Source organism: Colletes gigas, unplaced genomic scaffold, assembly GCF_013123115.1.
Source record: "Colletes gigas isolate AHSC1104 unplaced genomic scaffold, ASM1312311v1 Colletes_gigas_Sc00002, whole genome shotgun sequence".
NCBI classification, from domain to species: Eukaryota; Metazoa; Arthropoda; class Insecta; order Hymenoptera; family Colletidae; genus Colletes; species Colletes gigas.
Window position 1 is genome coordinate 1,060,055 of NW_025106631.1, and position 14,457 is coordinate 1,074,511.

Below are 14,457 nucleotides of genomic sequence, written 5' to 3' on the forward strand. Positions count from 1 at the left end.
TCGACTACGCTCGACACTGCTTGCCGTCAAGGAGCTCTTGGCCCTACAAACCGATTCCTTCCTTCGACCTATTGTTCCACTCCGACGACCTACGAATCGTCGATTGCCTCGAGCAGAATTAACGGAATGAACGTTTCTATAAAATTTTTTTTTTTACAAACAAACCACCAGCGCGAATGATATGAAATTTTAATATCAAATCGTAGACTATATTTTTAATGTTCGCGATACGAACACCGTCCGTTTGCAAAATTGACGCCAAGCAAAGGGAGAAAAGAAGGTATTGTTTAGAGAATTTATAGCAAGGAAACTGTAAGCTCGAATAATTTGGAATTTTAACAGGAAGTTATACAATGTATCTATGATATTTTTTAACGATCACAGTGTTATCTATAGACATTTTGAGTCTCTTGCTTCTCGCAATTTTTGCCAGCAACAACATCGTCCATATTTGAAATAGATCATTACCGAAGACGAAGAATGGTGTTTGTACACGATTACGAAGAAACGATAAGAGTCGTGGCGAACAAGCAGCGCATCGAGCAAAGACCTATTTCCACCCTCCGAAGACGATGTAACGCATTTGGTGGAATAGGGAAGGTATAATTCACTACGAATTGCTCGAGAACTATCGAACAATTAATGTAGAAATGTATAGCCAATATCTTCGATCGAATAACGTTATTAATCGTAAACTTGGGGTGATCCACGATACGATAACGCCCCGACCGCATGTTGCAGCGACAAAAATGGTTACAGAGGAACTTGGTCGGGAGTTCCTTCCACGTTCGTTTTACGTCTCCTCTGATTTCCATCTATTTCGCTCGCTTCAGAATAATCTGAATGGAGTTTTCTTAGGAATAAACAAACATTCCTTTTTAACACGTAATTGCAAATTTGATCAAAACCATTTATTATTCAGACCAAAGTAATCAACTTCCCATCTGAGTATTCCTATAATAAAAAGAAGTTTCGTATTCACTGTTTTTCCATTTAAATAACTCCAAGTCTATCGAGCACTAGTGATTTCATCGATTTCGGTTCGATTTTCCTTTACATCGTAGCATTCCTTCAATAGCAGTCGTTGGTATGTAAAAATTTTTGAGGTCTGCAAACAAAGCGAATGTTTTTCTAAAAAATCCTGTGCATGTATGTAACCGAATTATTTTCTTTTTGTAGCTATTCCATTGTAATCATCCATTGAGTTTTATTGGAAACCCGAAGACAAACTTCAATTAAGTTTGTTTGCTGTCCCATATTTCCGTTTATTCTGTTTTCCGCGGACATACCAGCTTTCGGCCTCCATGGCCTATATAACCATTATTTAACCTTCGAACATTTTACTGCGTATCACACTGTCAAATAAACACATCCAAGAACTTGAAATTCTCATCTTAATCATCGAACAATATCTCTTCGATTCTTTGAAAAGTAGTTATATTTCTCATTACGTTCGTAAACAAAAAATAATACCCAGAATGGTCAAGTATCAACTCCAGCGACGATTATCAAAAAATTGCATTTTAGAAACAATGATTTTGAAAGGTTACGAACTGTTCGTTGCCTAATCAAATACAACTTATCGCCGTAATGGTATTTATTATCGACATTTTGATAACAACAGCTCGTCTAATTTCAATATTACATAGTTTCTGAATCACGTTACGCATGATGAATCCATAATTAGAGTATTTGCATTTTGCACGCGTTTGCCGGGTGTGTTTATTATGAAAATACAGCATCTGCGTCGGAATTAAATTTTCGGTAATGAAGTTAATCGAGAACTATTACCTATTACAACGTACCGTAGTCGACAATAGTATTAATTATATTTGAATACAGATCCATGTTGCATTATCTCGAATCGTAAACTCTGGGACAATTCGACCTGTAATCTTTGAACTCGCACGTTGCTGTTCTAATAAAAGTATTTCGAAAATCTTAATATAACTTTGCTTTCTCAATGACTAAAGATTTGGTTCGAACATGTTTTTAAAAGTTTCAAATGTATTATTTTCGAATACCGTGTATTATTTTCACGAGCGCAACTGATGAAGCAAGAGAAGGACCGTAATAAACGCAAACATCGAAGCAGATTAAATATTCGAGGCTATTACAATGTTGATATATTTCAATCCGTGGAAGAGTATTGGAAATTAAAAATTTGAATTGTTACGCTCTTTGTATACAGTCGATTACGAAAATATTCGGGTAAAAATATAATATTGGTATTTATGCTCAAAAATCGAAGTAAATATAAAACTTAAATTACAGTTATTATCAACGGAATCATATTATATTCTTGTACAAAGATATCCAAAAATTATACCGACACCCGAATATATTTTTACCGACTGTACAAACGATTCGGTAGAATTTTTAGAATAGATTAATAAAATTCGCGAATGAATCAATATCGCGTTCTCGGGCGTTAACAGTTAGACAAATATTCACGAATGATAAATAAAAATGTTTTATTCATTCGCGGACTAACTTCTTCCGTGTACGTTTCGTTCGTAACTTCGTTTGTAAATTCGAATCATTTTTCGAAAATATGCATTTGTTATTCGTGAATAAAATTTACACAACATTGACGGCCGTGAACGTGAACCTTTCGGTCATTCTGCAATCGTGTTCCCGGTGTCTCGAAGTTTTCTATTTACGTACGTGGCAAAGCAGACTCGCGAGACACGTGTGTTTCCTTAAAGTTTCAAGTCGTAAAAACGTAATTCTAAAGTATTACGGTGTAATTTGAAAAATTGATAAAGTAATGAAACTATAAACTCGGTTCCTCGTGTACTCTAACGCTGTACGATAACTTTAAAGCAGTTTCTCTCGAAACAACATTCTTCAAGTTTGTTGACGTAACATCGCCGGAGAAAATGGTCCGATTGACTTGAAATTTTGCACACGTATAAAGTAAATATCGTTCTATCGTTCGTACCAAAATTAATTCGAGGAGCTGCGAGGCTAAGTAGGAAACCATTCTTGTTTCTAGAGCAAAGGATCAGTACGGAACATTTTCTTAAATAAAGGAAGCCAGCCCTCCGACCAGAGGTAAGCAAGCAGATCGCGACTAACTTCAACTTGCGGAAATACGCGTCTGATGGCCGATCTACGCGATAATTCGACATTAATCCGATGAAAAGGCGATAAAATCCATTTAATACCGCCGTGTCGTTCGAGAAAATTCCACTCCGAAGCAATTAAAGTTCGTCATCGAAGTGCGACTTTGTCGTCGTGACAGCATTGTATTCTCGACCGTCGCTCTGCTAATAGTGCTCTTAATGTCTGGACCCCGACTAATTCCCGTAGTAGAGTAACTATCCGATTTAACCGATGGAATCGCCTGTTGCCCTTCCGCGCGTTTCTATCGTTGAATGAATCCTGATAAGAGAGGAATTTTCCCGGAAGGAACAGTAAAAGAAATCTCGATCCTTCGCGGGGGACGCAGCTATACGTCGCGTTAAATCCCAATTAAGAAAATGGAAAATAACGATTCTACGCGGACATTACAATAGGTAGACTGTACTTGGTCAATGGTATTAGAAACTTAGGTATTTGGTAAATTGGACAATGGAATATTAGAAACTCAGAGAAGATATTTACACGACATTTCGTAAACGTAAAGCAAAGGTAACCAAAGACAACTTCCATCAGACCAGCTTAGTTTAGCTGTTGTACGTTTCGCCGACACTGGATTAATCGACGCTGTGTCCAAGTACCTTATAAACAGAAATTGTGATCCGTACTTATTTCTATCAATGGCTCTTTTTCTCAATCTCGGTCGGGTTAATCAAGCGTAATCAATCGAGGGATTCGTTTGTCGAACTACCCATGTAACATGGATGTTCGAATGTACCCGAGGTTATTGGATCATTCTGTATGGCCATCGATTTCATCTTCGACATCGAAGGGTCACGTGTCGCGCGAAGGTGCCAGAGACCGATTATCCGCCATTAAACGCCTTCAAGGATACTGACAAATTATGCGTTCAGTTACAAAGTTATTTTAAATATCGTGACATGACGATAGTCGTTAGAATTGTGACTAAAATATTGACGATTAAATTTTTATCTTATGTACTTATTACACATATATTTTAATATATCGAAAGGAGCTCCATCGATTTTAACGCAATTTTGAAAAAAATTCAGTATTCTTGAATTATTAAAATTCTCACACAGTAGATTTATAAAATATTCAACGATTAAATTTGATAACGACCGAATCGACGCGACGGATGGAGAGATTTCCTCGGCAGCGTATTAAGGCGTTCGAGTTGGAAAAATGTGATGAAAATGGAAGCTGGAATGCAGATCCGGAAACTATAAAAGGATGTCTGGAATTTGCGCGCAAGTTTTGATCGAATCACACGAAATTGTTCAAGCATACGAAGGAAATAGGCAATTCGGCGATATATGGTCTGCATATTGGAGTTAGTTGTTCGTTGTAATCGGTAACTGACAGCACGTTCGACGCGTAAACGACAAAACTACATTCGATTAGTTTTCTTCGAACCGAACGACCAAATTTGCTGAATTTAAAGACAAATTAATTAACTACCGAAGTACGGAATGGAGGCGCGAGCGCACGCATGCCGAGCGCTTTATTTGCACTCTTCCATCGAACTTTATCGAGAGAACCTCGTAACAAAAGGGATCAATCATTTGCCTCGTTCGATTTCGAGGCGGAGCGAGAGAATTTCTTCTTCGCCATTGCCTATGACAGAAAGTGTCACGCGTTTCCGTCGACGTTTTCGAAAGACCGATCGCGCGGGCACAATTTACATCGTTTTGCCCAATATTTAACATTTTAAGCGCAGCGACTACAATCCATTGTGTTCTAAACAATAGTAAAACGCGCGCGTTCCTGTTCTTTTGTTACGTTTTATTAGTTTGATAAATCAAGGTAAAAGTTGTTTAATCGTTGGTCAGGGATGCGATCCATTGGTTTATTTATTAATAATAAATGGACGTTTTGGCCTTGTGAATGAAACCCTCTTCAGGCTATTGGAATTCTATACGCGTTCCAATTGTTTTAACAGCCATAAAGCCGTAACAACGATTTATTATAGATGAATAATGGATGGCACTCGCAAAAGATTAACAATGTTTAACCTTATTGTGTTTTAACAGGAATGCATACAATTTTATTCGAATAATAGATATTTCATAAAACTAATTCGTGACGATTCTTGAATTAAAATTTTCATTTAAAGGAAGAATTTGTTAATATAAAGAGTGGTAAAAAAGAGTAGAATATTTCGTACATACAACGTACGATAGTCGATTAAGGGTAAGAAGGCACCTAAAGCACGAATGGTAAGGAATTAGTGAACAGAGATAAGGAAAATCAAGAACAAGTGCAATTAAACCAAATAGGAAAAGTTAATTGCAATAGGAGATATAGGTATCTGATAACCGAATGGAAATTAGAATACTTGGAAAAAATTGAACTTCTGATAGCCAGACAAGTTAATAGTTAAGACAAGGTGTAGGATCTTAGGCGCCCAAATACCTACGCACAGCTCTGTACAAAAGTTTTTAAATTTGATAATGGACGGGAAATTTGCTCTCCGAGGCATGAAAGCTAAGGGTCCACCGAAATTCACGCTGTTGTTGATGGTGCGTGCTGCGATGTAATGTGAACGGTAGGAATCACGATTGTGGGGTCGGCGACCAAGAGGTTTGCGTAACTGCGAAAAGATCTGCCTACGAAACGCGTGTTCCAATGCGTAACAAATACCTAACGCGCGTGGGACACGTTCCCCGGTCCATGTTATTAGCATACTAATGTCTAATTTTTGCAGGGAAGTGCGATGTATTTTTAAAGTAATATCGCTACAAACACTGACAGAGGCACAGTCGAATCTCCATTATTCGAAAGTTATACATAGTCAATATTTTCCACACGAATAGTTTCCACATAGAAACTAATGTTTGTTCTATCGTGTGCTATCCGTTTTAATGCTTCAGTGATATTTTTAGAACGTTAGAACGTAACTGACAACGATATTTTAAATTATTACATGTTCCAAATGAAATTGATAACATCGTTTAAAACGCAGTGACCAAGTACTTCATGAAAAAAAGTACACGAGTCATTACGATTCCTTACGAACTTTTTCTGTCTCATTAACATCGGACCGAATAATTAAGTAATTTTATTCTTACAGCAGAATACAGCACAGAGAAGTGATTCAAGAATAATTCGATTAATTGTCTCGGCTAAAGAAGTTCTAAATTAAAAGGAAACAGGGATACCGTCCCACTTCGTTTCTTTCTGAGCGACCTACGGCACGCAACCTACGTTTTTCTTATCGACTAATTATTCAAAACCGAATGTAATAATTGAAGCGTACCGTTTCATCAAACGTCAATACAAGATTGCTTTCAGAGACGAAGAGATTCTTAATTAAAAAACGAGTACAAAGAAAGGTGATTTATAAATTACATCCTTTGCTACGTTTGTAGAAATAGATTTAGATTTAAACTAGGAACGCCTATCGTCGCTATTCTAATCAAGACTCCTGCTTTTTATACGTTCGTTCATACATTGGATACTCTCTATCCATAACCAATGGTTAATGCAATATTTTGACAAATTTTTGTCCCTGTCGATTTTTCTTTAAAAGTCTACGAAAATGTGGTTTGATACTATTTTCTAGGTATCCATGAGCTCTATTATACAAATAAATTTCAATGAAATACATTCACTATTACAGAAAACCATTGGAATCATCTATTTCTTCCTCAAGTTCTCGAAGCTATACAAAGCACCAGAACCATATACAATGTGGCGATGCATTAATGTGTTTAAGTGGAGGGGCAGTTTCTTTCGGACACCGATCTGCCGTCTGATAATACTAGTTTGTCCTTTCCAATCCCTTCCAAAGTTACCTCACGCATTACAGCTGCTGCCCATCGCACTAATTCAGTGAATAGTTTCTCAACTGACCGCCATCCATGAGAAGAGGACGTTAAAATCACCTCTGAATTATCGGGTCGGTATGGCAGTCAGATTGGCCCACGAAAATCCATAAAGTGTAAGAAGAGACGAGGTATACGAGCGGACCTTTTCACCTGATGGAGTTTCGCGACCCAATCTGACTGCCATACCGACCTGAAAATTCGGAGGTGATTTTAGCGGCCTCCTCTCATGGATGGCGGTCAGTTGAGAAACTATTCACTGAATTAGTATTGATAGGCAGCCAGCTCTAGTGTGTGCGTAAATACGTGTGAGTTGACTATGGAACGGATTAAAATTCATTTCTGAATCTGTTGGTAACGTTGCGAATGACACGAAAATGGTAATGGGGATTCGAGACCCCATAAAAATGGGTCAAAAAATACATTGGGTGAAAGATCCACTCGTATACCTCGTCTTTCGACTATACTTTAGAATCTTTGATGAATCAATGAGAATCAAAACTAACCTAGCGAAGAAACACTATGTTTATGATGATCTATGCAAAGCGGATCGCAGCCAATTTGCTAATATTATTTAGATTTTAATTAATAATTGCATTACCCAGCTAAGAGTGATAGGATTATTAATTAAACGCTAAATAATATTACCCAGGTCTCACCACGTGGAGGTTGCTGCGGATGGAGACCCAAAGGGAGATAGATGGAATCAAGGTTCCATCGATCTCCCTTTTACATTCTTACAAGCTAGATTACTAAACCAGAGAGATAGAAGGAAGTAATGTTCCTTCGATCTTCTGGTTTAGTTGTACCAAGTAATTATTTCGTTTAAAAAGGGATGAAGCTATATTGCGGAATACGCGACGCGACGCGATACGACGCGAAGTCGATCAGCAGTGATCGACGCAAGGAACGAGATACGCGACACGCGAACCGAGTACCTGTTCAAAAAGCTCAGCTCCGTTGCCTCTTGGCAAGTCCGATCGAAGGGGAAGAGAACCGACGCACCTGACCCAGAGGTTCCCCATTTCTCCCACGCATCCTGTTGGGAGCCAGATGGACCCAACTCGAGATGGCTGACTGAGAGAGGGAGCGTGTGTCGGGGCTACCACAGACAGGAACAGTCCCTGATCCCCTCTGTGGCCGAAATACCCTTTCCTTTGGATCGTCTCGCCAGAGGACGGCAACTGACCCTTCGGACCAGCTAAACGGCCGATCGCTTGCTTTCTACATCAAAGCAGTGGTGACCGGAACGAGAAACGGGAGAACGGGTGAACGAGAAGCTAGTTGGTAAACAATTACTTGGCACATACGCAGACGCATACAAGGGAGTCGTCGATGCTTATATCTAATTTTACCAAGCAATTATTTTGTTCAAAAAGGTGTGAAGCTAAATTATGGGACACGCGACGCGACGCGACGCGATGCTGAACCGTGCAGCAAATCTTCGGATCGAAGCAAGAAACGTGAGAACGAATGAACGGGAAGCTAAGTTAATAATTGCTTGGTATCGCGGTCTTAAAAATAAATTTAACCTGGAAATAAAAGTCCCTCGATGTCCTTGCGTTGTCGTCCCACGATGTCCCACGATAATAGAGGCCTGTAAGTAATCTGAAACGAACTAAAAAAGGCGTTAGTTAAACAATTAAATATAATGAATTGGTAAACACAAAGCCCCGAAATAAAATAAATGGACTCAGAGAAACCAGTGACGTAAAATAGACAAGGACGAAAGCACAATATACATATACAATAAGCAACATTTAAGACAAGAATGAAGTATGGGAAGAAACAAGGAGCCAGAAGTAAAATATGTGAGGAATCCAGAGAAATGAAAACGAGGCGAAACGATAGATTCAAGCCCAGCTGGTATTTGAATGTCGAAAGAGAAGTGAGAAATTGGAGATTGAGATATCACTCACCACTGTGTCGATAGTGGTCAATGAAACAGATTTGTACATGCAATGTAGAATGTGCATCGGACAAACCAAACAAGGAACAAGTATTGAAATATGGAAGGAGACCAAAGAAGTAAAAGCGAGATGAAACCCCACGTTCAAGCCCAACAGATGCTCGAAGGTCGAAAAAGAAATTAGAAAGTGGAGTGGTGGAACTCGCTCAGTACTGGTCACTAATGGTCAATATAGGTCAAGAAAGTTGACCAGTGCTCGACCAGTGGTCAGTAATGGTGAGTAAAGGTGGAGCGCGGACCCACGAGGGTCCGTCACGTCCGCCAGCCCAGAGAAAGAGTGAGAGAGTGCTCGCCGCCGGCAGGTAGCCTCAGGCAGAACAGTTAGAGGGGTGGGGATGACCGACCTTGGCGAGTTCACCAACCCATGAACGGTTAACCGTGCCTTTGACCGAAAAATGAATATTCTACGCAAAATGGTATTAAAATAATTATTTATACAACCCACGGTATCGAGCATTATTTTAACTATTGCCTGATGTTAATTAATAATTATTGCAAACAATAGGTACGAAAATATGGACAAATTCGAGGAGACTGAAAGTTTCTTTGAATTTCTGTCGAGAACCAAGGTCGTACATCACGTATTCATTTCTTCGATCTTCTGTCCTTGACACGATACTTTCTTTTGTACAAGTTTTCATCTTTCATTTCTTATCAGTAAATTATACAGGATTCCAACGAAGATACGTAAACTGCATCACTGAAATCGCAAAACAATATGTTGCAACACCCAAGAAAACACACATTAATGCACACGAAGAGAAGTTGTGTATTTTGGATCGTAAATTTGGAAAATATTTAAGCATCTATGTTTCTAATGAACCCTCGCAACCAAAAATAATTTTTCCAGAACGATTAATATTAATTTAATATTTTTAAAACATTCCAATTGGCCGACACAACAATTGTTCTGGCATGTTTCGAAATTAAACCCCTAGAAGCTTGAATATTTTCCAAATTTTAGATCCAAAATATACAACTTCTCTTCGTGTGCATTAATGTGTGTTTTGTTGGCTGTTGCAACATATTCTTTTGCGATTTTAGTGATGCAGTTTACGTATCTTCGTTGGAATCCTGTATAATTTACTGATAAGAAATGAAAGATGAAAACTAGTACAAAAGAAAGTATCGTGTCAAGGACAGAAGATCGAAGAAATGAATACGTGATGTACGACCTTGGTTCTCGACAGAAATTCAAAGAAACTTTCAGTCTCCTCGAATTTGTCCATATTTTCGTACCTATTGTTTGCAATAATTATTAATTAACATCAGGCAATAGTTAAAATAATGCTCGATACCGTGGGTTGTATAAATAATTATTTTAATATCATTTTGCGTAGAATATTCATTTTTCGGTCAAAGGCACGGTTAACCGTTCATGGGTTGGTGAACTCGCCAAGGTCGGTCATCCCCACCCCTCTAACTGTTCTGCCTGAGGCTACCTGCCGGCGGCGAGCACTCTCTCACTCTTTCTCTGGGCTGGCGGACGTGACGGACCCTCGTGGGTCCGCGCTCCACCTTTACTCACCATTACTGACCACTGGTCGAGCACTGGTCAACTTTCTTGACCTATATTGACCATTAGTGACCAGTACTGAGCGAGTTCCACCACTCCACTTTCTAATTTCTTTTTCGACCTTCGAGCATCTGTTGGGCTTGAACGTGGGGTTTCATCTCGCTTTTACTTCTTTGGTCTCCTTCCATATTTCAATACTTGTTCCTTGTTTGGTTTGTCCGATGCACATTCTACATTGCATGTACAAATCTGTTTCATTGACCACTATCGACACAGTGGTGAGTGATATCTCAATCTCCAATTTCTCACTTCTCTTTCGACATTCAAATACCAGCTGGGCTTGAATCTATCGTTTCGCCTCGTTTTCATTTCTCTGGATTCCTCACATATTTTACTTCTGGCTCCTTGTTTCTTCCCATACTTCATTCTTGTCTTAAATGTTGCTTATTGTATATGTATATTGTGCTTTCGTCCTTGTCTATTTTACGTCACTGGTTTCTCTGAGTCCATTTATTTTATTTCGGGGCTTTGTGTTTACCAATTCATTATATTTAATTGTTTAACTAACGCCTTTTTTAGTTCGTTTCAGATTACTTACAGGCCTCTATTATCGTGGGACATCGTGGGACGACAACGCAAAGACATCGAGGGACTTTTATTTCCAGGTTAAATTTATTTTTAAGACCGCGATACCAAGCAATTATTAACTTAGCTTCCCGTTCATTCGTTCTCTCGTTTCTTGCTTCGAGCCGAAGATTTGCTGCACGGTTCAGCATCGCGTCGCGTCGCGTCGCGTGTCCCATAATTTAGCTTCACACCTTTTTGAACAAAATAATTGCTTGGTAAAATTAGATATAAGCATCGACGACTCCCTTGTATGCGTCTGCGTATGTGCCAAGTAATTGTTTACCAACTAGCTTCTCGTTCACCCGTTCTCCCGTTTCTCGTTCCGGTCACCACTGCTTTGATGTAGAAAGCAAGCGATCGGCCGTTTAGCTGGTCCGAAGGGTCAGTTGCCGTCCTCTGGCGAGACGATCCAAAGGAAAGGGTATTTCGGCCACAGAGGGGATCAGGGACTGTTCCTGTCTGTGGTAGCCCCGACACACGCTCCCTCTCTCAGTCAGCCGTCTCGAGTTGGGTCCATCTGGCTCCCAACAGGATGCGTGGGAGAAATGGGGAACCTCTGGGTCGGGTGCGTCGGTTCTCTTCCCCTTCGATTGGACTTGCCAAGAGGCAACGGAGCTGAGCTTTTTGAACAGGTACTCGGTTCGCGTGTCGCGTATCTCGTTCCTTGCGTCGATCACTGCTGATCGACTTCGCGTCGTATCGCGTCGCGTCGCGTATTCCGCAATATAGCTTCATCCCTTTTTAAACGAAATAATTACTTGGTACAACTAAACCAGAAGATCGAAGGAACATTACTTCCTTCTATCTCTCTGGTTTAGTAATCTAGCTTGTAAGAATGTAAAAGGGAGATCGATGGAACCTTGATTCCATCTATCTCCCTTCGGGTCTCCATTCGCAGCAACCTCCACGTGGTGAGACCTGGGTAATATTATTTAGCGTTTAATTAATAATCCTATCACTCTTAGCTGGGTAATGCAATTATTAATTAAAAACTAAATAATATTAGCAAATTGGCTGCGATCCGCTTTGCATAGATCATCATAAACATAGTGTTTCTTCGCTAGGTTAGTTTTGATTCTCATTGATTCATCAAAGATTCTAAAGTATAGTCGAAAGACGAGGTATACGAGTGGATCTTTCACCCAATGTATTTTTTGACCCATTTTTATGGGGTCTCGAAACCCCATTACCATTTTCGTGTCATTCGCAACGTTACCAACAGATTCAATAATGAATTTTAATCCGTTCCATAGTCAACTCACATGTATTTACGCACGCCCTAGAGCTGGCTGCCTATCAATCCTAATTCAGTGAATAGTTTCTCAACTGACCGCCATCCATGAGTGGAGGCCGCTAAAATCACCTCCGAATTTTTAGGTCGGTATGGCAGTCAGGTAGGGCCGCGAAAGTCCATGAGATGAAAAGTCTACTCGTATACCTCGTCTGTGGTAATAGTACTGACGAGGCATACAATTAAACGATACATCCAATGTACTTTTTAGGCCAATTTCTCTGAGGCACTAGAGTCCCAGTATCATCTCGAAGTCGCTCACAACATTACCAACAGGCCATAGAAAACGACCATGGCGCTTCTTATGGTAAGAAATGAAATTACAAAAATTCTTTCACTTGCCAACGGAATGAAAGAAGACAGGCTGCGGAGAATCACAGCTGATTCCTGGACCCTACCCTGAAAATCGAACGCGAAAAAATAATCGCAACACTAAAGACAATCGCTATCAAATTTATATTATTTACAACTTGCAACGCGGTTAATATTCGTATTTCGCAACGCTACAGCAAACCGAGATTAATGTTTACACGCAACTCTACCCTGGAAAAACAAACGCGAAAATTGTCATTATTCGCAACTCTAAAATTTACTATAAAATTAATTATAACACGAATGCAAACCGCGATTTACTCCAAGATACTGATTGTTGTGATATAAGTACCATCTGAAAAACAAACTACAACTAACTACTACAACTACAGACAAATACAGTGACAAAGTAGTAACAGAGAATGACTTTCCATCCTCATCCGAAGATGAAGATGAAGAGTCATTTGTTGTAGCCCACTCTTGAAACAATTTGTCAGGGCCTCTTCGACTCCGCAGAGCCTTTTCTCTCTTCGGCGGTCCTGCCGAAGCCTGAAACTTAATACTAGGCTCGAGATTCCGTGCAACATACAGTTCTTCGTCGATTCTAAGAATCGTTATCGGTACAGATGTAATGAAACTCGAGCGGGACGAGCGTTTCGGGGAACCTACCGCGACAGAGAACGCGATCGCGAAGAGCGACTGTAAAAGCCGCGCGATTCCAAGACTCGAAACTAAAACCAAAACAAACGGAACAATCCGTTTGGATCGGCTAACGTTTCGACTCCTCAAATCGAACTACAGGCACAGGACCTGTACAGTCCTGCCCTGACCCTACCTACTTACAACTAATACACATACCAGAAACCAAGTTACCTACCTACCTAACCCTGTATTTAAAAAATTGCAAAACTCATTCTCGCAACCAAACACTCCACGGTTCTCACACATAATGTCCGGGTGCAAAAGCCTACACTAGAGAGGATTCCCCGGGGTTCCTCCGACACCCGAACATTGTAACACATTCATACTCTAAGGTACGTACCAATTTCCTGAAATCAACTGACAAAGCCAAGTGGCCATTGCGTATTTATATTATACGTATTACGTTATTTTCATCTAGCAGAATTTTTGATAAAATATGTTATTGTATAAATGATCGCAATCGACTTTCATTCTGTTATTCAAGATTAAGAATGTAAATGCCGTATTTCGATTTGATTAAATATTTCATACTATTATCTTTGTCTATGTAAAAAATATGTAAACAGTGAAATAGAATTTTTATTGTCAATTATTATGAATTTTTAAAACGACGCAATTACACAGCCTAACCACAAACACACACATGTGTAAACTGCGTCGTGCACGACACACTAGCGCAATGTCAGTCGCACATATATGTACATTATTAGAAATTTTTATGAACTAAATCATCGTGCCCATTACCTTCGCTCACGCAAGTAGCACCTGGGCACTTGGGAGAGTTTAGGCAATGAACACGGAAAGATAACCTGAAAATCCTCAACTAAAAAAATAATTATAGTGAATACTAACGAATAACGAAATAGTATTTATTTATTTCTATTTCTGATAAATGAGGAACAAACGTTTAATATACATTAATAATGAAAAATATTATTACTAATGAAAATTATTCTGATTAAAACTGAATTATTTAAGAGAAAATACTTTGATCAAGACTTTACGATAAAATAATTTACTTTGAAAATTGACGATAAATTATTGAAGCAAATTAATTAAAATATTCAACCCTCGGGCAATTCTGTCATCAAAGCATATTTTTTAAAGA